Source organism: Triticum aestivum, chromosome 5B (assembly GCF_018294505.1).
Source record: "Triticum aestivum cultivar Chinese Spring chromosome 5B, IWGSC CS RefSeq v2.1, whole genome shotgun sequence".
Classification (NCBI taxonomy): Eukaryota; Viridiplantae; Streptophyta; class Magnoliopsida; order Poales; family Poaceae; genus Triticum; species Triticum aestivum.
In genome coordinates this window covers 612497766-612523666 of record NC_057807.1, presented here as the reverse complement: position 1 = coordinate 612523666, position 25901 = coordinate 612497766, and positions in this window count along the sequence as shown.

Genomic DNA, 25901 nt, shown 5'->3' with positions numbered 1-25901 from the left:
GGATTGGGTCTTGTCCATCACATCATTCTCCTAATGATGTGATCCCGTTATCAATGACATCCAATGTCCATGGTCAGGAAACCACAACCATCTATTGACCAATGAGCTAGTCAACTAGAGGCTCACTAGGGACATGTTGTAGTCTATGCATTCACACATGTATTACGGTTTCTGGTTAATACAATTATAGCATGAGCAATAGACAATTATCACGAACAAGGAAATATAATAATAACTATTTTATTATTGCCTTTAGGGCATATTTCCAACAATAGTGTTATATGAGTTATATGATTTGGTGACCGAATATTGTTCCGGGTCCCAGATGAGATCACAGACATGACGAGGAACTTCTGTATGGTCTGGAGGTAAAGATTGATATATATGACGATACTATTCGGACACTAGAAGAGTTTCGGAGTGCACCGGGTAGTCATCGGATCGCCGGAAGGGGTTCCGGACATCCGCGGGAGGTCTATGGGCCTAATGGGCTAAGGGGAGGGACACACCAGCCCACAAGGGGGCTGTTGCGCCCTCTCCCTAGCCGCCGGCCCTAGGCGAAGGAAAGGGGAAGGGGGAGGGTTGGCCCCTCCTTCCTTTCCATCCTATGGTGAGAAAGGAAAAGGGGGGCACCTCACCCTGCCTTCCTCCCGCACACAAACATGGCAGGGGGCGGCTATGGGAAGCAGCCCATGTAGGATTCGTCCCCACTTGGGGCGCCTCCTGCCCGCCTCCCCTCTCCTCCTACCTATATATATGTGGGAGGGGGCGCCACACATAGCCCACGACAATCTCTTAGCCGTATGTGGTGCTACTCTCCATAGTTTCGTCTCTTGTTCATATTTTCGGAGTGCTTAGGCGAAGCCCTGCCGAGATAGGATCACCACCATCGTCACCACGTCGTCATGCTGCCGAAACTCATCTACTACTTAGACCGCCTTGCTGGATCAAGAAGGCAAGTATGTCACCGAGTTGAACGTGTGTTGAATGCGGAGGTGTCGTATGTTCGGTACTTAATTGGTTGGATCGCGAAGAAGTTTGACTACATCAACCGCATTAGTAAACGCTTCTGCTTATGGTCTACGAGGGTACGTAGACACACTCTCCCCTCTCGTTGGTATGCATCTCAATGGATAGATCTTGTGTGTGCGTAGAATATTTTTGTTTTCCATGCAACGTTTCCCAACACTTCATGCGATGTTGGTGCTCTCCTGCAGGGGGGACAAGGGTGGATTTTTTTTGAAAAGGAGGTAAAAGATTTGTCATATCCATTAATTAAGAAGAGAATCACCTAGTTAATTAACGAAAAATCAGATGAAAACCGATACATATAGACTACTTGCGGACTACTGGCTAAGAAACAAACTTGAGGATACCATGGTCAACCCAACAAACATACATAACATGCAACAACCATGAACCCTCACGGTTCTAGATCGCAAAGAAACCCTCAACGAAACCAAGGTTGGATACACTAGACGACACCAAATCCACATAGACGAGCCAATCGGAGATGAAGGACGAAAAGACTGAGTATCCTTCATTAAGTAGCCACGGACGCCTTACCAATGGGTGGATTCCTAGTTGCATCTAATGATCGGCTAGACATGTGGTGGATGCAGCAATGTCTGAGGCATATGCACTATGATATGGACTTCTACTAGAAAGATCGTATTAGAAGAATATATGATGGAAGAAATAAAAGGAACATTTGTCTAGTAGACAGAACATTTTGTGTGCGTACCCCTTCGCTCGCTCGTACCCAAGGCACCCAGCTGCCTAGGTTTTCTCGTGCCTCCCGCTGGCGCTGGCGCCGCTTTACCTCATCTCATGTGGTCTTAGGGCCATGAAGGCGTGGTAGATCTCGGTCCTTACTAGCGGGAGGGCTTCATTTTTAGGTGTTTTTTTGAGTTTTGTTAGGGCTTATGTCCTATTTCGAGAGGTGAGGCAGTGATGACTCTCTTAAGATGGAATAAGGTTCTCCCCGCCTAGCCCCTATCTGGGCGGTGCTTCTAGCGTCATTAGAGCGCGTGTGGAGGTTTGTCTTCAGTGTATCTCATCGGATTCGGTCGGCGGCTGTCTTCGGTGGATCCACACGGATCCGGTCTTCGTTCGTTTTTGCTCATGTGTCTACAAGTTTGACACTTCCGATGTACACGTCTCTTCATCGGCGTTGGTTGCAGTTCTGGTGTGTTGGTCCTATGGAGTCTAGCACGACGACTTCCCGGCTGTCTACTACAACAAGGTTTGCCTGGCTCCAATGAGGGAGGGGCGATGACGGCGGCGCGCCTTTGGCTCGCTCCAGTGCTTGTAGTCGTTGCTAGGTGGTCTACTTACCTAGATATAATTTTTACTTCTGTTGTTCTTTGTATTACCTTGACAGTGGATGAATAGATCCAAAGTTTTCCTCACAAAACTAGAAGATTATAGGCAGATGGTGATAATTTGTTCATTAGAGTATACTGTTGCATCATATGTTAAATAAAAACAGAAAGCCAGTAACATATGATGCAGCAGTATTACCTTGACAGTGGATGAATAGATCGAAAGTTTCCCAGGTAGATGGTATCGGCAGTGACAGAGGAGGGAAAGGCCTTGGCTGATACGGTAATAGCGCACCACTTGCCCACGAACACGGCGCGCCCATCAAATCCCTTGGCTGGGAGCAGAAGCCCAGATTTCAAATCGACTCTGTACACCTCGTAATTCTTGTTATACTCACTATCCCGGCATGCCCTTCGGTGCACCAGCATCAACTCCCCGCCATTGTCCACCAGGTGAAGGCCGAGCATATTGAAAAGAAATGACTTGCTCCAGTCAGCGACCGCCTGGAGCCGTGGCGGCTGCTGATCCGAGCTGGTCGTCAGCACCATGATCCGTGGAGGAGATAATCTGGATCGGGAAGAGGGGGTCGGAAGGTAGGAGAAGGCAGCAAGGGGATAATGTTCAGAATTTCATTTCAATTTGTCGGGGGTTGGGTGCGACATATGCCAAAGGATGGATTATCATGGTGGGAGCGAGTAGAACGTCACCGGTGCCAGGAAATGGGATTAAGCGAAGGCATGCACGCTGACGAATCTTACCCAGCTTCGGGGCTCTTCGGGGAGATAACACCCCTACTGCTTCTCTGCGGGGTCTCCACATGATCACTAAGGCGTAGTGACTACAAGGTTGCTCCTAGAGCTGTATTCTGGAGGTGGAAGGAGGCAAGGCTAGCCTTCTTCTCCCTATATGATCTGGTCTAAGGCTAATGGATGCGAACCCTTTGCATGGGTGCCTCGGGGGGTTTATATAGGCCTACCCCCCGGGGGTACAATGGTAATCCGGCTGGGCGTGGGTCCCAGCCGTCTGTCTCACAGGCCGCCTTCTTCTCCGCCGACTTGCGGGCCCCACCGGCGAGTCCGGCACTGTAGCCGTGCTTCTGATGACGCAGGCTTGGTCCTTGGGTCATGGCAACAGTGCCGCCGTCTATCGGGCGATCACTGTCGTTACTCCCCATCTTGTCTGGTTAATGGCGCGTGGGACCCGTGGGAGAGGCTGGCCGACTCTGGGGAGCCGACTCCCACGGGGCCGCCTTCGGGGCGTATCCGCCGTCTTCTATGCTCTGACTGGCGGGTCCGCCATCTCTGTGCCGTATAGGTAGGCCATCGTGGCCACAGTGCGCCATGCACTATGGCTGAGGCCAGGTCTAGCATGGCTACAGTGTCGGGCCACGCCGGAGATCTCCGGCGGTACGGCACACTGTAGCCACGCCGGCTCCTCGCAAGCAGGAGGTGACGGCCACGCTGTGGTCGTACCCGCCCCGCCTATCGCAATGAGCATAGAGTCGTGGGCCGACTCTTCATAGCCGGCTCCTCCGGAAGTCGCCGGCCATGAGTCGGCCCATCTGGGAGTCATCATGTGAGACTCGGCTCATCTGGGAGTCAGCATCTGAGACTCGGCTCATCAGGGAGTCGGCATCTGAGACTCGGCTCATCTAGGAGTCGTCATCTGAGACTCGGCTCATCTGGGAGTCGGCATCTGAGATTCGGCTCATCTGGGAGTCGGTATCTGAGACTCGGCTCATCTAGGAGTTGTCATCTGAGACTCGGCTCTGAGGGGTGCGGCCTGCCCCGATGTCTTGAAAGGTTCTGGGGCTCGGGTCAGCCTACCTGTGTCCCATTACTCCGACAGTTGTCCCCGAAGCTGGTGAGGCTCCGAGAGTGACTCGCTGGGGGGCCTCAACAGTTTCATTCTTCCGGTAGTGGAATCTGGGCTTCGTTTACTGTCTTCCTCTGGGCCGACTATCCCTAGTCGGATTCGTAGAGGGCCGTCCTGCTCTGTGGAGAGCTCGAAAGTCGTGACGGGAGACCAGGCGGCGTGCCTGATACGCTTCCCTGCGGCCGCCCATCGCGGCCCTATCGCGTGGCGCCACGCGGCAGGGACAGTCTGCCGGCCCAAGCGCGACGGTATGGGCTGTCAGGCGGGGCCCGCCACTACCGCGCCTCGGCAAGCGAACGGATCCGGTGCGGCCGCGCAAACGGTTAGGCTTCTCACGCCGTTACTGCGCAGTAACTTCGTGGGGTAAATCGTGGGGCGGCGTGGGGCTCTGGGCACAGTTAATCCCACGCCCGCCCCCTCGGCTTCTCAGCCTTTAAGGCTATAAGTAGGGGGGAGTGGAGCGGCATAGCACGCGCGCCATCTCCCCCGACCCCTGCTTCCTCTTGCTTCCTCTCTCCTTCTTGCCGCCGGCGAGCAGAACCACACCGCACCGGCCAACGATGAGCTCCTCCTCCGCCGCCGCGGCTCCGGCCGTGCATTCCGGTGCGTGGGACGGCTCGGAGGTCGACGACGACCTCATTGAATTCCTCCGCAAGACGCGCCGCCTCCCCGGCGCACACCTCGTGCGAGCCCGTACCGCGCTGGCGAAGGAGATATCGCCGGCGCGGGAGGAGGGCGAGCGGGTCATCTTCCGCTCGCACCTCATGCGCGGCCTAGGGCTGCCGGCGAGCGGCTTCTTCCGCTCCTTCTTGGAGTTTCACAGCCTCCAACCGCACCACCTCACCCCGAATACGGTGGTGCTGCTCTCCGCCTTCGCCACTCTGTGCGAAGGTTTCCTCGGTGTTCTCCCCACCATCGAGCTGTGGGGAGAATTCTTCTCTTCTAAGCTCGGCACGCACGTCGCCAGTGTGCCGGCTCAGTGCGGTGCCTTCATCGCGATGCGGCGCTCGACGGCCGACAACCCCTTCCCTTCCATCTCGCTGATCAAGTCGGTGAGGATGTGGCAGCGCTCATACTTCTACGTGAAGAACCTCGCCTCCGACGGCGACTGGGTTAATCTGCCGCCTTACGAAGCCGGCCCCCCAGCTGGGAGGCTCCCCAGCTGGTCTCATTGAGTCAAGACGCTGACTCCCGCCGGAGCCGCCGCCGTAGCGCGACTCCGAGTCTTGACACAGTCGGAGGGCCTCGTCGGGGCCGACTTGCTGGCCACCTTCATGGCGCGCCGAGTTCTCCCGCTCCAAGGCCGGCCTCACCTGATCTGTCAGATGAGCGGCCTCCGAGACCCAAGTCGGATGAGCACCAAGGAGATGCCCCGCACGGAGGTGGCAAACATGGTGAACCATATCGCGCACTGCGAGTTCGGGGAGGACTGGCAGTTCGGCAAGCAGCCGTACTCGCGCGACAACCCCCCACCATTGGTAAGTCACATCTCCTTATTGCTTTGTCTTCTTTGCGGCTGAATCCGCTTTCTGATTCTTGTTGGTTTCTTTTGAGCTAGAACTCCCTCATGCAGCCTGCAGCCGGCGCCACGAGACAACCCCGCGAGTTTGTCCCCAATCGTGCGGAGAGCGACGTCGATGACCCCGACTTGGGGGCGGCGGCGATGGAAGCCGAAGCCAAAGGCGGGGGAGGAGGAGCGGTAGGCGGCTTCAGGCCCTCGGCCACTTTCGCCGACTGGCCTGACGCCGCCGCTGAAGGGGAAGTCGCCCCGCGCCACCAGCCGAGGGTCGGCTCATCGGGTGCCGGTTCCTCCGCCGGCCAAGGCGGCTTGAAGAGGCGTCACGCCGGGCCAAGTGCGCCCGGTGGCAAGTTGAAGAAGTTCAAGGGGGCGGCCGCCGCGACCAAACGGGAGGAGGCGGCCGCGAAGGCCAACCGCTTCCGTAGGAAAGTGAGAAGGCCGCCGCTAGTCTCTGCGTAAGTTTTTACGCTTTTTTATTTTCCTTCGGTGAATCTTGTCCGAGTCTTATTTTATACTCCTTCCATTCTTCTTCAGGGCCCCTCTTTCCCTTGAGAGAGTCGCCGTCCCCTCCGTCATGGGGTCGGCAGAGACGTCCGCCAATACTCGGCGGGTCGACCCCGCCGCCGACCTCCGGGAGGCGACGGAGCGAAACGCGCGGGAGAAGCGCAACGAGGAGGAGGCCGACCGTCTGGAGAAGGCGGAGGCCGAGAAGGCGGCCGCCTCCGCCCAGAAGAAGCTGGAGGATGCCGAAGCCGCCCTTGCGGCGAGACGGTGAGCCGAGGAGGCCGCGCGTCGCCGATCGGTGATGCTCGTCCCCCCACTGTCCTCAGCACCGCCGCCTCCAGAGTTCACGGGGCAGACCGGAGAGGCCGGCACCGAGAACCCCGTCGTGGAGAAGGAGAGCGGCGAGGCTTCCATGTCGGACACTCTCGTGCCGCCACCGTCGCCTCCACCGCCGTCTGGGAGGCCGCACGGCAAACAGCCGGCAGGTCTGCCGGAGCCGCCAACCGCGGACGAGTCCGAAGCGAGGCTGCTTCTCCATGTCGCCTCGCCGGTGCGCCGCCGTCTTGAGAGGGCGACCTCGGCGCCGCGACCTCGGGAGACCGGCGCCGCCAGCTCGGCAACCTTAGACGTCGAGGCAACAAGCGCCGCGCCCATCGGGTGGTTGCGCGGAGGCGGCACTGGGCCGCTAAATCAAGCGCTTCTGGATGTTCAGGCGAAGCTGCACGCTGAAGGCAACACCCTTCAAACTTGCACCAGGGCGCATCTGGCAGCGCGGACGGCCGTCCGAGTATGTTTCCTTCTTTTTTTTGATTCTTGTTTTTCTCTGTGGGGCCGTGCTAGCGCACCCACTGGGTGTAGTCCCCGAGTTCCGGGCCAGCTGCTGAGCAGGCGGTTCGGAACTCCCTCTGGCGAGTTCCAAGTACTTATTTTGTCTGAAATCTTTGTTTTGCAGGAGTATCACAACCTCCGAGCCACTGCCTTCAACCGCAATGTTGAGGAGTTGAGCAAGCGGACTACCGACTTGTCGGAAAGCCGGAGTAAGTTTTTTCCCTCTTCTTCAGCGGGGCGCGCTCGCGCACCCGTGGGCTGTAGTCCTCGAGATTCGGGCCGACTGCTGAGCAGTCGGGCCGGATCTTCCTGGCGATCTTCTTTGCTGACGACTTCGACGTTTTCTTTCTTGTTCTTCTTTCTTCGCGGGGGCGCGCTGGCGCACCCGCGGGCTGTAGTCCCCGAGATTCGGGCCGACTGCTGAGCAGTCGGGCCGGATCTTCCTGGCGACCTTCTTTGCTGACGACTTATTTGTCTCTTTCTGCCGTTCTACAGGGGCCAACGCTACTCTTCAGGGGCAGCTGGGTGAAGTTAACACTGCCTTGCGCGTCAAGGGGGAGGAGTGCAACAAACTCGCTGCGGAGCGCAATCTGCTTACTGCGCAGCTGGCCGAGCAGAAGGAGCTGCTCAAGAAGACGCAGGACGAGGCCGAGAAGAGAGAGGCCGCTCTTCTGGCCGAGTTCGAGAGCGAGCGCTCCTCCTGGACCGACAAGGAGGCGATGCTGACCTCCGGCTTCCAGGAGATTGAGGATATCGTCGATGGTGAGCTTTCTTTTTTTTCGACTATGTGTCAGGCTGACTTCTGATTTTTCGACTTGCTTCTTTTTTGTCCTGGCAGACTTCTTCCCTGGCCACTCGCAGGCAGTCCCTCTGGCCATCGAGGCTGATCATGAGGCGCGAAGGGAAAACGGTGAGGAGATCGCCGCTAACGCCTCCCGAACCATCGATGAGCAGCTTCTGAGCATCGAAGCCCGTCTTTGTCCGGCCCACCGGCTGATGCGCCGGCTTTAGCGTGCCGGCACCCAGGCGGTTGCCGCCCTGTGGCTAGACATGCCGGCTTTGCGCACCGCCAGCCAAACAGCCGACTGGTTGGAGGTCGCAGCCGGCCGTCTTGAGGCTTGGAAGGGTTCTTCGGCCCGGGCCGGAGCGCGCCGGGCCTTGGAGTTTGTCAAGGCATGGTATCCGGGGCTGGACCTGGACCGTCTGGCTGCATTCCGGATAGAGGCCCAGGCCGAGCTGGAGGCTGTGGAGGGTGCCCTTGTCGAGCGTGCGGCGGCCATCGCCGAGTACACAGACACTAGTGTCTTCGTCCCCGAGCGGGCTGAAGGCGGCGAGGAGGTGCCGCTAGAGTGGTTCGGGATGAACCCGGAATATGGAGAGGACTCGGCGGAGGTGATTGACTCCAGCACCGAGGAAGAAGGCGAGGCGGAGGACGAAGGCGAGACGGAGGTGCCAGAGGGCGGAGCGGGCGACCAGCCTCAGCTCGACCGCGCTTCTAGCAACGAGCCGCGTCCGACCGGGCCGACTGCCGCTGGCGGCGATCAAGGCGAGACTGCCCAGCTGACTCCCCCGGCGCCTGACACCGCCGTCTCCTCCGACCCTCCGAACCCGTCTGCTGCTCCTTAGGCTGCCTCGGGGTGTTCTAGAAAGTCTTTGATGAACTTGTTAATTTGCACAATTCCACCCTCGGGGTGTATTTTAAACTTCTGTCTGAAGATTCGGCCAATGGGCCTATGCTTGTCTAAATATTAATCTGAGTTCTATCTTTCCTTGCTCATTGCTCCTTTGGCTTTTTCCTTTGCCGCCTTCCCCTAGTTGCCACTCAGCCGGCAAGCCGCTCTACGGACTGCCGCTGGGCCAAATGCCTGGCTACTTTGGGGAAAGCAAGTACTTGCCTTTCTTTGGAGTTTATTTAACAAGTCAGATAGAAAGCAGTAAGCCAAATATTCGCGAGTCGGCTTGTAAAAAAGGGGGGCTGGAAACCGGCTTAAGCTATGTTGATGTTTTGGGTCCTTAGCCATTTTTCGTGTGGATGCCCATTCATCCTTACTCCTGCCTACCAAATAGTCGCTCTACGAGCTGCGGCCTCTGGCAGGAGACGGCTTAGGCGCCACACACTACTTGTCCGACTTTAGGAAACATTTCATAGCGCCAGACGGCGAGTCCCCGGGCCGACTAGTCGAAGCCGGCGCCAAGCGGCATAGCAAGAAGTAGCATACTTGAAGGCATAATTCTTATCATACAGATAATCAAAAGGGGCAGTCCCCGAGCTCGTCTCGGGGGGCCCGAAGTCTCGGTATTTTAATACAAAGGGGTAGCGTGATACATACTGAATCAACTGTAAAATCTTCGGAGGAGGTTTGCATTCCATGGTCGTTCCGACTCTTTGCCGGAGTCGTCTCTCTTGCGTGCTCGGGGCTTCTGGGCATCGATCAGGTAGTAGGAGTCATTGCCCAACACCTTGCTGACAATAAAGGGGCCTTCCCAAGGTGCCGACAGCTTGAGCTGGCCGGCCGTCCGCTGGATCAGTCGGAGCACAAGGTCGCCTTCTTGGAAAGATCTTGGCTTGACCTTCCTGTTGTAGTATCGGCACAGGCTCTGCTGGTAGATGCCGGACCGACTGAGTGCCAACAGCCGGCCCTCTTCCAGCAGATCGACGCCGTCTTGACGTGCTTCTTCTGCTTCCTCCTCGGTGTACATGGTGACTCGCGGGGAGTCAAATTCTATGTCTGTCGGGATGACGGCTTCAGCATCGTAGACGAGGAAGAAAGGCGTGAAGCCGGTTGACTTGTTTGGAGTCATGCGCAGACTCCAGAGGACGGCTGGCAGCTCCTCAAGCCAACAGCCGGCCGAGCGCTCCAGTGGTTCAACCAGGCGGGGCTTGATGCCGGATAGGATGAGGCCGTTTGCTCGCTCTACCTGGCCGTTTGACTGCGGATGGGCGACGGACGCTAATTCCAGTCAGATGCCCTGTGTTGCGCAGAAACGGGCCAAGGCTCCTTTGGAAAAATTTGTGCCATTGTCGGTGATGATGCTATGTGGTATGCCATACCGAGTCGTAATGTCGGCGATGAAGGTTACTGCAGTCGGACCATTCAATTTCTTGATGGGTTTTGCTTCTATCCACTTGGTGAATTTGTCCACTGCGACAAGTGGGTGAGTCAGGCCGCCTCGTGCCGTCTTGAATGGTCCCACCATGTCCAGGCCCCAAACCGCAAAGGGCCAGGCGATGGGAATGGTCTTGAGCGCTGAAGCCGGTTGGAGCGGCTTGGAACGGAACATCTGGCACCCTTTGCAGTTTTGGACTAACTCCTTGGCCTCTTCCAGGGCAGTCGGCCAGAAGAATCCGTGTCGGAAGGCTTTGGCGACAAGTGCCCTTGAAGCCGCATGATGGCCACACTCGCCTTCATGGATGTCTCTGAGAATTGCTTGGCCTTGTTCTGCCTCGACACAGCGTTGGTAGACACCAGTGACACTGCGCCTGACCAGCTCTCTGTTGACTATGGTATAGGCTGCCGCTCGGCGTTGCACTTGCCGAGCCAGGGTTTCATCAGCTGGCAGCTCTTTGTTTACTAGGAACTTGAGGATGGGCTCGGCCCATGAGGGTGCTGCTACTTCTTCGATTGCCACTATTGCGACTTAGACAAGGGTGGCTGGGCTGGGAGGCAGCGGGCTGGGATCCACGGCCGCTTGCTGGGTTGATGAAGTCCCCGGGCCGAGTTCTGAAGTCTTCAGGCTGACTGTCGCAGTCCCCGGGCCGGGTTCTGAAGTCCCCAGGCCGGCTTTGACCGCGACATTTTTGGAGCCGTCTGTGAGGATTCTTGCGCCGTCTGCTAGTGCTCTTGAGTCGGATCCGACTTCTTTGGGGGGAGCTGGCACAAAAATTGAGTCTGATTCTGGCAAAGGCTTGATAGACGGCTTGAGGAGGCGCTGAAGGGCGACGCCGGATGGTATTGCTTGACGGGTGGAGCCGACTCGCGCCAGGGCGTCCGCTTGGTCATTGTCATTTCTCAAAATATCCGCTGAGTTGCTGCACCAGGAAGCGGTAGCTCGCCATGTTTCGCCAGATGACTGCTGGACCACCAAATCGGAGTCGCCGTAGCACAGGATCCGGCGGATGCCGAGCTCTTTGGCAAGCCGGAGCCCGTGAACGAGCGCCTCGTATTCAGCAACGTTGTTGGAGGCGGCGAAGTGGATCTGCAGTGCGTACTTGAGCTTGTCGCCTTTGGGGGAGGTGAGGACGACGCCGGCTCCCAGGCCGGTGCGCATCTTGGAGCCATCGAAATGCATTCGGCAATGGGTGGAGTCAGGCGCTGGCGGCAGGTACTGGGTCTCGGCCCAGTCGACAAGGAAGTCGGCCAGTGCTTGTGACTTGATGGCGGTGCGGGGCTGGTAGTAGATGGTGTAGGGAGCCATATCTATGGCCCACTTGGCTACTCGGCCTGAAGCATCACGGCTTCCGATGATCTCGGCCAGTGGAGTGGTGCAAACCACAGTGATTGGATGTTCTTGAAAGTAAGGCTTTAGCTTCTTGGCGGCGAAATGCACGCCGTAGCACATCTTCTGGTAGTGGGGGTAGTTTTGCTTGGAGGTCGACAGTACCTCACTCAGGTAATATACCGGTCTCTGGACAGGGAGCGCCTTGCCTTCCTCCTTGCGCTCGACTACGACAACTATGCTGATTACCCGGCTGGTGGCGGCAATGTATAGGAGCATAGGCTCTTTGGGAGTCGGAGCCGCCAGCACAGGAGGAGTAGTAAACATCTTCTTCAGCTCGGGAAACGCTTCATCCGCCTTGTGGTTCCACTCAAAAAAGGTGGTCTTCTTCATTAATTGGTACAAAGGGAGAGCCTTCTCGCCCAGCCGACTGATGAATCGGCTGATGGACGCCAAGCAGCCGGTGAACTTCTGCACATCTAACAGTCGGTGGGGGACTGCCATCCTCTACATGGCTTTGATCTTTACAGGGTTGCACTCTATGTCGCGTTCAGAGACCAGGAAGCCAAGGAGCTGGCCAGCTGGTACTCCGAAGACGCACTTCTCTGGATTGAGCTTGATCTGGAATCGGCGCAGATTCTCAAAGGTTTCTTGGAGATCTTCCAACAATGTTCCCCACTTTTCCGTCTTCACTACCACATCATCCACATAGACGTGGGCATTTCTGCCGAGTTGCTTGAGGAGACACTTCTGCATGCAACGCTGAAAGGTGGCGCCGGCATTCCTCAAGCCAAACGTCATAGTCAGGTAGCAGAACGCTCTAAACGGCGTGATGAAGGCAGTCTTCAGTCTGTCTGTCGGGTTCAGCTTGATCTGGTAATATCCTGAATATGCATCTAAGAAGCTCAACAGCTCGCATCCGGCTATGGAGTCTATCACCTGGTCAATTCTTGGCAGAGCAAACGGATCTTTGGGGCAAGCTTTGTTGAGGCTGGTGTAGTCGATACACATTCGCCACTGCTTGTTCTTCTTCAACACTAGGACCGGGTTCGCCAGCCATTCTGGAAAGAACACCTCCATAATGAAGCCGGCCGCTAGGAGTCGGGCTATCTCTTCTCCAACAACTCTTCTTTTCTCTTCTGACAGGCGGCGCAAGGGCTTCCTGACGGGCTTCACATCAGATCGGACATGTAACTTGTTGAAAGGATCGATATGGTTGACTAGAGGGGGGGTGAATAGGCAACTAACAATTTTTAAGCTTTTCTTTACCAAATTAAACTTTGCAACAAAATAGGTTGTCTAGATGTGCAACTTGGTGAGCAACCTATATGATGCAATAATAGATAGCACACACGCAAGCAAGGATGTAACAACAAGTAGGCTTGCAAAAGTAAAGGCACGAAATAACCACGAGTGAAGCCGGTGGAGACGAGGATGTGTTACCGAAGTTCCTTCCTTTTAAGGGGAAGTACGTCTCCGTTAGAGCGGTGTGGAGGCACAATGCTCCCCAAGAAGCCACTAGGGCCACCGTAATCTCCTCACGCCCTCACACAATGCGAGATGCCGTGATTCCACTATTGGAGCCCTTAAAGGCGGCAACCGGACCTTTACAAACAAGGTTGGGTCAATCTCCACAACAATCGGAGGCTCCCAACGAAACCACGAAGCTTCACCACAATGGAATATGGCCTCGAGGTGACCTCAACCGTCTAGGGTGCTCAAGCACCAAGAGTAACGAAATCCACACACGAAAGTATGGGGGAAGTAAATATCCTTTGGTGGAAGTGTAGATCTAGGTCTCCTCCTTCAAACCCTAGCACATCAACAAGTTTGAGTGGCTAGAGAGAGAGATCGGGCAAGAGAGCTTGAGAGCATCAATGGTGGAGTGAGAGAGGTAAGAGGTGGGGCGTGGTAGGTGGAGGAACCACCTTATATAGCACCCCACTAAAATCCAACCGTTACTGTGTTTTCAGTACTGCAGCGGTACAACCGCTCCTTGTCCCGGTACAACCGGGACTCACGATGCAACTGCAGAACCCTACCAGGCGGTACAACCGGGCCATCGGGCGGTAGTACCGGTTATTAGCAAATAACCGGACCAACCGCCCAGCTACCGCACAACTACCGCACCTAAACAGAACGGAGTCACCCTTGAGGGCGGTAGTTGGGCGGTGCAGGGCCGGTGCAACCGCCTGGTCTTGATAGCTTCAGTGGCTAAGGAACGAGCGGAAGAACCGCTCGAACCTCCGGTTGTACCGGTTGAAAAGGATCAACCGGACCAACCGGGCCACCATCGCCCAGCCACCGCATCAGGACAGAACCCTGACCGGTACATGGGCGGTACATGGCCAGAACAACCGCTTCTGGACTGTGCAGAGTCAGATGGCGGTACCACCGCCCAGAGGCAGCGGTACCACCGCTCAACAGCAGCAGAGTAGCGTCAAGATCCAGTGGTACAACCGCTCGGACGAGTGGTACAACCACTGGGAACACACAACAAGGATTAGATGAGGAGGGAGGCACTCTCTCGACTAGAAAAGGAGGAAAGGATGTGAACGAGAATGGACTCCCATATTCTATCCACAGAGGATTCCCTCTAGAGTGTACGGGATCCCTACGACCAGAGAGATAAAAGCGTAGAGGATCCCGTCTTCAAATGATTCCTTCGAGAGAGAACCACTAACCGATGAAAGCCTAATCATTGAGAACCTGGAATAATTAGCACAGGATTAGACCAACAAATGGTTGTCATCATCATCCAAAACATAAGATAGGGAAATGCCCTTACACTTTTGCTCGGCGAATTCCGTCGGTACACCTGGCATGTCTTTAGGGGACCATGCAAAGATGTCTCGATTCTCACGGAGAAAATCGACGAGCTCGCCTTCCTATTTGCTGTCTAGGTTTGTACCTATGATAGCGTGCCTCTCCGGGTGCTCCGGGTCCAAAGGTCTCCTCTTTGTTTCTTTAGCCGGCTTGAACGAACCCTCAGCTTCCGACTCCTTGGGGTCGGGCGACATCTCTGGCTGCTTGCCGGCCATCTTCACAACCCGGTCAAGGAGCCGCCTCTCAGCTGCGATCACCAGGGACTCGGCCAGCCGACTGCTCTCGGCCGCGCAGGCGGACGACTTCCTGTAGCCGCCAGCTGCGGTCAGAATCCCCTTTGAACTCGGCATCTTCATCTTGAGGTAGGCGTAGTGGGGGACCGCCATGAACTTGGCCAAAGGAGGTCGGCCAAGCAACGCTTGGTATGGGCTTTCAAGGTCCACCACTTCAAACCAGACTGGCTCTCGGCGGAAATGATCTTTGTCTCCGAAGAGGACGTCTATCTGGATCTTGCCAATTGGGGAGCAGGAAAGGCCAGGTATAGTGTCGTGGAAAACAGTTCGGCTGCTTTGAAGCTGTTTCTGCTTGATTCCTAATTTCTCCATGGTATCCTTGTACAGGATGTTGATGCTGCTGCATCCGTCTATCAACACTCGCGAGAAGCGAGCGGCCCGCCTATCAGTGGCCAAGGTAGCACTCAGAACCAAGGCGTAGGAGCCCGGATTCGGCATCACCTTTGGGTGATCTGCTCTGCTCCAACTGATAGGCTTCTCGGACCAATGCATAAACTCCGGAGTATCTGATGCTACCGCATTTACTTCTTGCTGCTGCAACCGTTTGCTGCGTCGATCATCAGCCATACTGGTGAACACCACATAAGCTCCATGCTCTTCGGGGTATTCATCTTGTATGGCGCCGACTGGCCTGGCCGCCGGCTGCTGGGGCGGCGGCCCTTGGCGATTCTGGTGAGCCAGTGGCATTTCTGGGTGGTATGGTTTGATGGCTTCGCGTTGCTGTGAAATTTGCAAGGACCATCCAGAGTCTGCTCGTAAGAGAAGGCCGGCAACCAGTTGGACTTGCCGCCTTTCTGCCGCTTCACCGGAGGCTGCCCCTTAGGCTGTTGGTCTTCGACTGTCGCGACCTGCCGACTACTGGAAGTCGGCTGCGGGGCTTTGCGCTTGTGATCATTCTGCTGCTGTCGCCGACTAGTGTCTCCAGCCGGAGTTCTAGGAGCTTGAGGGGCCACTTTGCCAGTCGCACTAACTTGAATATCTGTCTTCATGGAGGAGTCGGCTGTGGCATATTTGTCTGCAATGACCAGCAACTCGTCGAGGGTCTCGGGTTCGTCGCAGAGGAGCCGGTGCTTGAGGAGGGTGCCTTCTCTGCACCCGGCGGTGAAGTACTCGATAGCCTGCACCTCGTGCACGCCCTCGCAGGAGTTCTGAAGCTCGCCCCATCGTATGAGGTAGTCGCATGTCGACTCATCTTGGCCTTGCACACACAAGGAGAGTTGTCGTGGCTTGGGGGGCCGCTTGTACGTGCTGGTGAAGTTGCGGATGAAAGCTTCGGTGAAGTCGACCCAACTGTTGATGCTGCGGGGCTTCAAACTGTTCAGCCAGGTCCGGGCCGTACCCTGGAGCATGAGCGGAACGTACTTCACGGCAACAGGCTTGTTGTCGTTTGCTATGTTTATGGTTGTGGAGTAGTCAACTAGCCAATCTTCCGGCTTCACGGAGTCGGTGTATTTGGGCGTGTCTCGGGGGAGCGTGAACCCTTTGGGGAAAGGCTCATCTCGGATGCGGGGCCCAAAGCAGGGTGGACCCAGCTCGTCTTCTTCTTCCAGTGCCAGGGATCGGTGGAGTCGGTCGATCCGGTGGCGAGCGTCGTTCTCTCCGACTCCCTCTCGACGGCCGAGGCGGTCGCCGAGAGTCGGATGCTCCATAGGCGGCGGGGAGACTCGTCTTTCCCTTCGTGGTAGGGGAGGCAGGTAGTCGTCCTACCGCTCCACTGCTCTTGGGCGGCCGTCTTGGTCACGCTCGATGGTGATGCGAGTCCGACTGTGGCTGACAGCCGGATCATTCTCTTTTCTTCCGCGGACTCCGCCAGTCGGCGTCCGAGACGTCGCGCCTCGATCTCGGCGGGGAGGTAAGTCGTCATTCTGTCGTTGTGGTGCCTCCGCACGACAGCCGGCTTCGTTCTGTGCGGCAGCCGCCTTGAGGAGTCGCTGGACTCGCTCAGTCATTAGGCAGCGCTCCTCGCCTTCGAAGTTGTCTAGCTCATCTTCTGCCGCCTGCGCGGCACAGATGTTCTCCGCAGGCGTGGCATATACGGGGTGATCGGCCCCGAATAGGTTGGCGACGGTCGTGCCGCGTTGTCGGACAGCGCCTAGGCGGCTAGGCACAGTCGGCGCTAGGGAGCCGCCCACAGCGCGATCCATCTCACGTTGGTAGGCCTCCGACAAGCGTCTCATGCTTGCCAGCTTCTTCGCGCCTTCGACAAGCTGAAGGCGGCGTGCCTCCAGCGTCTCGGCGTCAGCGTCCTCCAGAATGGGCGCCGTCAGGTCTCGCAGAGCCGCGTCGAGCGGGTATGAGCTCCTTCACTGGAGTGCTCGCCGTGACTGATGACGAGCACTTCCGTGATGGTGCTTCCGCCGCTCGCCTCGCAAGGGAGCGGCTCGTCGTGGATCACCACGTTGGAGGGGAATGTGTCAATCGACACGCCATCGGAGTCGACCAGCATCGGGTCGGTGGAGCCAAGTCCACGGCAGGCTCGCCGGCGACGTGGAGATGGTCGAGGAGGCCCGTGAGGAGGCTTTCGGGGCCGTCCGTGCCCGCATCGGATGCAGGCTCGTCGGAGATGCTAACCTCGCCGAGAAGGTCAGCGAGGCAGCTCGCCGCGCAGGCGTCGTCGAGGCTTTGCAGCGCGTTAGGGCAAGCGCCATCGGGCATGCCGGGCTGGCTACACTCGCGAGGGAGGAAAAGGGTTCCCGTCCATAGCAGGTCTCTGAACGACGGGGCACCTCGCCCCACGGTGGGCGCAAAATGTCGGGGGTTGGGTGCGACATATGCCAAAGGATGGCTTATCATGGTGGGAGCGAGTAGAATGTCGCCGGTGCCAGGAAACGGGATTAGGCGAAGGCATGCATGCCGGCGAATCTTACCCAGCTTCGGGGCTCTCCGGGGAGATAACACCCCTATTGCTGCTCTGCGGGGTCTCTGCATGATCACTAAGGCGTAGTGACTACAAGGTTGCTCCTAGAGCTGTATTCTGGAGGTGGAAGGAGGCAAGGCTAGCCTTCTTCTCCCTATATGATTTGGTCTAAGGCTAATGGATGCGAACCCTTTTGCATGGGTGCCCCGGGGGGTTTATATAGGCCTATCTCCGGGGGTACAATGGTAATCCGGCTGGGCGCGGGTCCCAGCCGTCTGTCTCACAGGCCGCCTTCTTCTCTGCCGACTGCTGGGGCCCGCCGACTTGCGGGCCCCACCGACGAGTCCGGCACTGTAGCTGTGCTTCTGATGACGCAGGCTTGGTCATTGGGTCGTGGCAACAGTGCCACCATCTATCGGGCGATCACTGTCGTTACTCGCCATCTTGTCTGGTTAATGGCGCGTGGGACCCGTGAGAGAGGCTGGCCGACTCTGGGGAGCCGACTCCCACGGGGCCGCCTTCGGGGCGTATCCGCCGTCTTCTATGCTCTCACTGACTAGCGGGTCCGCTGTCTCTGTGCCGTATAGGTAGGCCATCGTGGCCACAGTGCGCCACGCACTGTGGCTGAGGCCAGGTCTGGCATGGCTACAGTGCCGGGCCACGCCGGAGATCTCCAGCGGTACGGCACACTGTAGCCACGCCAGCTCCTCGCAAGTAGGAGGTGACGGCAACACCGTGGTCGTACCCGCCCCGCCTATCGCAATGAGCGTAGAGTCGTGGGCCGACTCTTCATAGCCGGCTCCTCCGGAAGTCGCCGGCCATGATTCGGCCCATCTGGGAGTCGTCATCTGAGACTCGGCTCATCTGGGAGTCGGCATCTGAGACTCGGCTCATCAGGGAGTCGGCATCTGAGACTCGGCTCATCTGGGAGTCGTCATCTGAGACTCGGCTCATTTGGGACTCAGCATCTGAGATTCGGCTCATCTCGGAGTCGGCATCTGAGACTCGGCTCATCTGGGAGTCGTCATCCGAGACTCGGCTCTAAGGGGCGCGGCCTGCCCTGATGTCTTGAAAGGTTCTGGGGCTCGGGTCATCCTACCCGTGGCCCATTACTCCGACACAATTCATCAATGCCTTCGTACAGAAATCGTCCGTTTCTTATATACGCACGGTTCGATTACAAGTCGAGCCGGCCCATGACTCAACGCCTACACACACTTGAGGCCCACTCGCCACTTTGAATTACCAGCTCTCTTCTCCTGTCTTCTGCTAGCCGTCGTTCGTGACTGTCGTCAGTGCCTTGGTACTGACAGTACCCTCCCCTGGAGAGCCAGCGTGTCCCCATGCTGGTGCATTCGGATACCTGGAACGGATCACTTGGTAATCCTCCCATGTAGCATCTGCTGCTGGAAACTTGGTCCACTTGACCTCAGGCTGTAACTCCGGATCAGACAAATCGAGCGGTGCTGGCAGGGTAGTGAACACCAGTGTGTGATCAGGAATATGTTCTTTTAGCTGAGAGACGTGGAAAACCGGATGCACGAGGCTCCCACGCGGCAGCTCCAGTCTGTATGCTGCTTGACCAATCTTGGAGACAATTTTGAAGGGGCCAAATACTTCATGGCCAGTTTCGGGCAGGGGTGATTGACCACTGAAGACTGTGCATAGGGATTAAGTTTCAGATAGACCATCTCACCCTCGATGAACTGTCTGTCAGTTCGTTTGCGATCTGCAAACTCTTTGTATTTGCTTTGAGCTCTAGCTAGTTGTTCTTTGATTGTTGTTGTGTGTTCAGTATGTATGGACAACCACTGCTGTACTTCAGTGTTGTGAGACTGAGTTTGACTGTACACTTGTCCCACATGTGGCTCATACCCATATAAGGTGAGGGAGTCCCGGACTAGGGTTTGTCCGGATAGCCGAACTATCATCATCGGCCGGACTCCAAGACTATGGAGATACAAGATTGAAGACTTCGTCCCGTGTCCGGATGGGACTTTCCTTGGCGTGGAAGGCAAGCTTGGCGATGCGGATATGTAGATCTGCTACCATTGTAACCGACTATGTGTAACCCTAGCCCTCTCCGGTGTCTATATAAACCGGATGGCTTTAGTCCATAGAAAAAACAACAATCATACCATAGGCTAGCTTCTAGGGTTTAGCCTCCTTGATCTCGTGGTAGATCTACTCTTGTAACACACATCATCAATATTAATCAAGCAGGACGTAGGGTTTAACCTCCATCAAGAGGGCCCGAACCTGGGTAAAACATCGTGTCCCTTGTCTCCTGTTACCATCCGCCTAGACGCACAGTTCGGGACCCCCTACCCGAGATCCGCTGGTTTTGACACCGACATTGGTGCTTTCATTGAGAGTTCCTCTGTGTCGTCACCATCAGGAAGGATGCCTTTTCCCGTCTTTAAAGACGGCACCGTCGTCAAGGGAGCTTTGGCCGCCGGCCAGACTATCCGGCTAGGTGGTTTTCTTATGACCGCCTGTTCGGCCACCGCTCCGACAATGACCTCTAAGGTCATTAAAAGCGATCTTCACGTCAGCTCGGAATTCGCCGAGCAGCTAGATCCGATTGAGCTCTCCTCCGTAAACGAGCTCTTGGATCGCATCGCCGCCCTGGGAGTCGCTACTGACTACGATCAGATTGGGCTTAAAACCGATCTAAGAGAAATTAACTCTCCCCAGGTTACCCACCACGTTGTTGTGGTAGAGGAACAATGCGGCGACTCTTCTTCTATGTTAAAAACCAACTATGACCGGATTCCCGATCCCTCCATGCCGGATTCCCGTGGAGGGACAGACGCTAATCAAATACTGAACCTAAAGTCAGGCATCGGACTAGATTTGTTGGAAAGCGTCCAGCAAACCAAGCTTCCGAATCCGGAAGCTTCTTGGCCTTTGAGCCTCAGATCGGGCGGGGGTCCGAACTTGATTCCACCCGCCCACCCAAACATAAGCGATCTATCTCAAATACGGCAAGAGCCCGATGAAATAGTACATCATTACTGGGCCAGATTTCTCCTGGTTATGAACAGGATAAAGGACTACCGTGAAGAAAGCGCGATTTCAATCTTCTGCAACAATTGCACGGACAAGGGAATCATAAACGCCATCAGTCATTGCGAAGTTACATGCTTCGCCGACCTAGCGACCATTGTACAAAAATACTGCGCGATGGAGAGTGCCTGGAAAATCCAAACTAGGTTTTGGGATAATCCGGCCCTGAATACAACCCCAGTCCGAAATAAAAGGGTGCGTCATACTCAAGCACCTGGGTTAAAAACCAAAAAGCAAAAACCCCCAAAAGGGTACGGAACCGTACTGGAGGGATGGCTCAATGGACCCTGCAAAATCCACAGTACAGAGGGCGCCACTCCAACACATAGCCTTCGAGCATGTTGGATATTACGGCAGGTGGCCAAAAGTGGCGAAGGCTTTTTAGCCCCGGGCAATCAGCCCAGCAGCACCAGTACGGTATTAACAGTTTTCGAGACTTTTGCATCAAATAACATGCGGAAATGAACAATCCGCAGCCTCGCCGAAGTCTACCAAGTAGCAACAACAAATCCATGGAGTGACACGGCTATCACCTTCAATGCCAGCGATGAACCTAAATTCCGAATAGCTAGAGCACCAGCCGCATTGGTCCTCGGTCCGATAGTGGACGGCTTTCGTCTTACCAAGGTACTCATGGATGGCGGCAGCGGATTAAACCTCATCTACGAAGAAACCCTTCAAAAAATGGAAATTTATTGGAGCCACATCGAGCGGAGCAGCACAACCTTCATGGGAATAATCCCTAGTCGAGAAGTACGCTGCACAGGAAAAATCACACTAGATGTAGTGTTTGGCTCACCGGACAATTACAGGTCCGAAGAGGTCACGTTCCAAGTGGCCCCATTCGGCAGCGGATATCATGCCTTGTTAGGGCGAGAGACATTCACAATCTTCCAAGCTATACCCCATTACGGGTACATGAAGCTCAAAATGCCCGGACCCAATGGAATAATCACTCTCTCCAGTGATCCAGATACCGCACTCCGCGCTGAAAATAAGACAGCCGCACTGGCCCTAGAGGCATTATCCGAAGCCCTAGAGTCAGAGGAATTAACTGCGCTACGCTCCACGGTGGATAGGGACGATGTGATACTCGATAAGAGGTCCAAGTCCACCTCTGTTAAACCAGCAGACAAAATATTCAAATTTTAGGTCCATCCAACGGACCCCACAAGGACGACACCCATTGGGGCACAATTAAACCCTGATGTAGAAGCCGCACTACGAGAATTCCTTCGGGAAAATTGGGACATTTTTGCCTGGCACCCTTCAGACAGGCCAGGAATCCCACGCAGGCTGGCAGAGCACAGCCTAAATATCCTTAAAGGATTCAAGCCAGTCAAACAAGCTCTTCGGCGATTTTCCGAACCCAAAAGACAGGCAATGGGAGAGGAGCTAGCCAAACTCTTAGAAGCCGGATTCATCAGAGATATCAAACATCCGGACTGGCTAGCCAACCTGGTAATGGTACCAAAAAAGGACAAATCCTGGCGCCTCTGCGTCGATTTCAAAGACCTTAACAAGGCCTGTCCAAAGGACCCTTTCCCTCACCCTCGAATCGACCAAATCATCGATGCTACCGCAGGGCATGATTCATGGTGCTTCCTCGATGCATACTCCGAATACCATCAAATCAAGATGGCGGAAAAAGACCAGGCCGCAACGGCATTCATTACTCCATATGGGCCATTCTGCTTCAACACAATGCCCTTCGGACTCAAAAACGTCGGCGCAACATATCAGCGCATGGTTCAGACATGTCTGGCTACCCAGATAGGCAAAACAGTAGAGGCATACGTAGACGATGTGGTCGTCAAGACCAAATAGGTCGAAACTCTAGTAGAAGACTTGAGGCTAACATTTGACAACCTCCAAGCATATGACATTAAGCTCAACCCGGAAAAATGTGTCTTCGAAGTACCAGCCGGAAAGCTTTTGGGCTTCATTGTATCCGGTAGAGGAATTGAAGCAAACCCAGCCAAGATCCGAGCTCTGTCACAATTGGATATCCCAAAAGACCTCAAGCAAATACAAAAACTAACTGGGTGCGTAGCGGCTCTAAGCCGCTTCATCTCCCGTTTGGGAGAAAAGGCTCTGCCCCTCTATCGCCTCCTCCGGCGCACCGAACACTTCGAATGGACGGATGCCAAGGCCATACTGGCAACAAATCCGGTCCTGGCCGCGCCCAACTTGGGCGAACCTATGTTATTATATATCGCAGCAACACATCAAGTTGTCAGCGCAGTACTCGTCGTCGAACGAGAAACAGAAGGGCACAGATTCCCTCTTCAAAAACCAGTGTACTACGTATCCACTGTCTTAACTCCATGCAAGTCCCAGTACCCACATTATCAAAAGATAGCGTATGCGGTGTTCATGGCATCCCGGAAGCTGCGACACTACTTTCAAGAGTGTTCCATAACGGTGGCCTCCGAAGTACCTCTCAACGATAGTATAAACAATCGCGACGCAATGGGCAGGATTGCAAAATGGGCCATTGAGCTCTTACCATTTGACATAACCTACAAACCACGGCGAGCTATAAAGTCGCAAGTCCTGGCTGATTTCGTCGCCGAATGGACTGAAGCCGAACTCCCTAAAGAGTACGGCGCGTACTCCAATTGGATCATGCATTTCGACGGATCCAAAATGTTGGCTGGCTTGGGGGCTGGTGTCATCTTGACGTCCCCAACTGGAGACACAGTCCAATACGTACTTCAAATAATGTACATGGACTCCAACAACGCAGCCGAATACGAGGCCCTTCTACACGGCCTCCGGATGGCAATCTCCATGGGCATTCAACGCCTAGAGGTGCGCGAGGATTCAAACCTCGCAACACCCCAAGTAAATGGAGACTTTGACGCCAAAGATCCGAAAATGGCAGCTTACCGCAATGCCGTCCTAAAAATGTCAGCTCGGTTTGAAGGACTCGAATTCCATCATGTAGCCCGGATAATAACCAGGCAGCAGACGTGTTAGCACGCATCGGCGCAAAACGTGACGCCGTCCCTCCAAACATCTTCCTGGAACGGATCTTTAAGCCATCCGTATTATGGGAAGAGGAGTCCGGAAATAACAATCCGGAGCCAGCTGCATCACCTAACTCAGACAATTCTGACACAATCGGCGGCTCAGCCAATGAAATAACACCTTCAGCCCACGAAATAATGGTAGTAATTTCCCCGTGGACGGAACCATTTCTAGCCTACTTAATTAGGCAGGAACTTCCCGAAGACCAAAACGAGGCCCGATGCATAGTTCAGCGATCTAAAGCCTACAAGGTCCATGAGGGAGAACTTTATAAGAAAAGCACAACCGGAGTCCTTCAAAGGTGTATGTCCGAAGAGGAGGGGCGAAATCTCCTGGCTGAAATTCACGCCGGACTCGGCGGGCACCACGCCGCAGCCCGGACCCTTGTAGGCAAGGCCTTCCGTACAGGATTTTATTGGCCAACAGCCCGGGCAGATGCTCAAGACTTAGTCCAACGATGCGTCGGTTGCCAGCTCTTTGCTAATCAGAGCCACATGCCACCCACCGCCCTCAAAACTATACCCATCACCTGGCCGTTCGCGGTCTGGGGGCTTGACATGGTCGGAACCCTTAAAGGGGGAACCCACAAGCACAAATACTTATTGGTCATGCTGGACAAATTCACCAAATGGATTGAAGCCAAGCCGGTTAAAACGGCAGAATCCGGACCTGTGATAGACTTCATATCCGGGGTAGTACACCGTTTTGGCATCCCCCACAGCATCATCACTGATAACGGCACGAATTTCACGGCCGACGAGGTTAAACTCTGCTGCAAAAACATGGGCATCAAGCTCGACTACGCTTCAGTCTATCACTCCCAAACTAACGATCAAGTCGAGCGAGCAAATGGTCTAATCATGAGCGGCATCAAACCCAGACTAGTGCGGTCCCTCAAGGAATCTAACACGCACTGGGTAGAGGAGCTCGACTCCGTACTCTGGGGGCTGCGGACCACGCCAAACCGAACTACCGGATTCACACCATTTTTATGGTGTACGGCGCAGAGGCCGTTCTGCCCTGCGATATAATTCATGACTCACCTCGCATGCGCATGTATGAAGAAAGAGAAGCCGAGCTGGATCGGCAGGACAGTTTGGACGCCTTAGAGGAGGAGCGGGACGTGGCAAAAGGTCGTTCCGCATTTTATCAACAGCAGGCTCGAAGATATCAAAGCAGAGAAGTACGGGCCAAAGCTTACAATGTTGGCGAACTTGTTCTACGCCTGCCGGACAAGAAAAAGGACAAACTTAAGCCCAAGTGGGAAGGTCCCTTCATCATCGACCAAGTCCTGACCGGCGGAGCATACCGTCTACGTAACGCATCTGACAACCGACTCGAGCCGAACCCATGGAATGCAGCCCGTCTCCGAAGATTCTACGCCTAACGCCGGACTCAGAGTTTGTCTCCCTCCTCCATCCACCTTTTTACATTTTCACTTTCTCTTGTCCCCCTCCTTCTTCCCACTTTTTTCAATACCTTTGATAGGCTGATTTGCGCATTGTTCGCACACACTTGATGTGCTCCTAGCACTCATTATACCTGGGGGCTTCTTTAACAGAAGCTTATTTATACGGGCTTCATGCCCAACACATGTGTCATACTTCCGCATGTACCTTTTATTCACCATTATATGCATCGATATGACTTAAGTTTTGGCCAAGCTGGGTTGCCTGGCTCCTCTGCTTACCCCTACGTTCCCGATTGTTCGGCTAGGAGGTAAAGGGAGCACCTCTACGATTGTTACTGCCGGGTCAGCCGGATGTGTACCTCAGACTGGGTGAAGCCGAAAGCTAGCGTTCTTAAGAGAATATTAGGTCGGTGACTTGAAAGATGATTTATTACTTACTTATTTATTTGCCCCCAGATGCTTTTTCTGCTATTTTCGCAGTCCGAACATGCACTTTAGGGCATGCTCCCAGGGAAAGGAACCCCTAACGGAACTATTCTCCTTGGAAGATGTTTCTTACTAACCATGTAATATAACATAGCTAGTTGGGCACTTGTCTGATAAAGAAATTATGACCCCGACGCCTTGTCTCCATGCATGCCCCGGTTCTTCTATAACCATAAGGGTATTCGGACACACTCTGGACTGTTGGGTCCCGAGGTTGAAGCGAAAAGGTCCGCAAAGACAAACGATCTACAATCCGGCTAGAAGGCATTTTACATGTCATTTCAAATTACATCGTCAAACTACTGATTGTACTCCTCTTCAATCCCATCTAACAGGTTGTCTAATTTGCAGTCCTATTGGGAATACTTCGCGGCCAGTTCTACTTGGTCGTACATCGAGCTCATAGGGATCTCCTTCCCATCAGGCCCCGCAGGTCCG